This window comes from Pteropus alecto, unplaced genomic scaffold, assembly GCF_000325575.1.
Source record: "Pteropus alecto unplaced genomic scaffold, ASM32557v1 scaffold7, whole genome shotgun sequence".
NCBI lineage: Eukaryota > Metazoa > Chordata > Mammalia > Chiroptera > Pteropodidae > Pteropus > Pteropus alecto.
In genome coordinates this window covers 50,517,118-50,518,636 of record NW_006494614.1, presented here as the reverse complement: position 1 = coordinate 50,518,636, position 1,519 = coordinate 50,517,118, and the positions used below count along the sequence as shown (strand labels likewise).

Below are 1,519 nucleotides of genomic sequence, written 5' to 3'. Positions count from 1 at the left end.
ATACCAAACAAATAGAAATATGCAGTGACAATTATGTGAAGGTGTGAAGTCTACTTTGAGAGTATGAGAGAGTTGGGATGTGGTGGTCAGAGTTGTTGCTTAAGGAAGTGATCTTAAAGCTGAGACTGAAAGAATGAATAAGTTGAAAAGATGAAGAGAAAATGGAGGGAAAAAATCTAGTTGTCTTGGAGAGTAAGCTATTAAACTTTCTGTGCCTCAGTTTCCACATCTAATAAAAGAGAGCATTACTAAAACCTATCACAAAGAGTTGTGGGAAATAAATGAGAGAAAATAATTAGAAGACTTGGCTTAAGAATGATGATGATAATGATGATGACGACGACAACGACTCTCAGAAGAGGGAGCAACAGTTGGCAAGGCCTAAAGGGAGGCATATGATAGGCTTGGTCAGGAATCTGAATGAAGACAATGTGTCCCCAGCACTGAGAATGAGGGAGCACATAGGGGAAGAGTGGGAAGGGAGGCCATTTGGACAAATACGTAAGAAAGCAGAGGCCTTTTGGGAGCCACATCTGCCTTTTGACAGAATTGAGCATACTGTTAAGGGAGGAATATAGTGAATGCCCATTTTTCTCAGCAATTCTTATTTTTCCCAATCTCCCCTTGGCTTTTTATGTGAACTGATTGTAAAGTTTAATGCTGTTTAGTGTTTTTAATTTGGATCATGCCTAAAATATAAGAAATAATTCTTGCCCTCCCACCACTTGGAATTACCATCAGCCTTCTTGTGCATGGGTATTTGTTGGTTTTTCAGTTCTCCTTCTGCCTTCAACAAGCTCAGCTATACACAGTTAACTCCTTTAATCTTGTCTCACCCAGTTAGTCCCATTTTCTTAATCATTTTTGTTCTTCCTCTCACTATTCCCTTGAAAATTGCTTTATCTCATGGTCAATTTATCACATAGCCATTTAATTTTTATCAGGCACATAAACCCCTTGGTGGAAATAGCACCGAGAAGCATATTTGTAGTCACTGAAGATTCCACTTTTCTAAGTATATTGCTCACTCTTACAGATTGGTTTATATACATAGCTCAAAAAGTTGAGTGCAATTAGCAGGATGTCTGTGTTCTGATCACATTGCCATCTTGGCTATTCAGTGCGTTAGTAAAACTGACTGATTCAGAATATTAGCATAAAAAGAATCTGGACTGTACCATTAGACCCACCTAAATAGCTATGTGACTGACTCAACCTCTCTGAGGTTTAGGATCTTTTATTTTAGGTGGAGGTTAAGCAAGTAGCTCTGGCATCAGACTGGCAGGGTAAAAATCACCAGTCTCCTCTGCCAGCACTGTGACATCAGCTAAGTGACTTACCTCCTCTTTACCTTAGCTTCTTCATTTATAAAATGAGAATGATATCCATACCTCTGCGATAGGCTTTTGTGAATATGAACAGCAAAGTACTTAGAATTCTGAGAGCCTGCAGGAAGTGAGAACTCAGTGAATGCTGGCATTCTTTTATATAAAATGGGTACAATAAAACACCTTACAAG

The 1,519-nt window shown here is 38.8% G+C and overlaps 1 long non-coding RNA gene across 1 annotated transcript in view; it reads right to left on the bottom strand.

Moving 5' to 3' along the window:
* Positions 1-1,503, bottom strand: part of LOC107196751 — a 10,487-nt gene extending 8,984 nt beyond the window's left edge. Inside the window, exon 1 of the long non-coding RNA XR_001518181.2 lies at positions 1,341-1,503. This is a non-coding gene — a long non-coding RNA (uncharacterized LOC107196751). The remainder of the gene's footprint in view (positions 1-1,340) is intronic.
* Between the last annotated feature and the right edge of the window lie 16 nt (positions 1,504-1,519).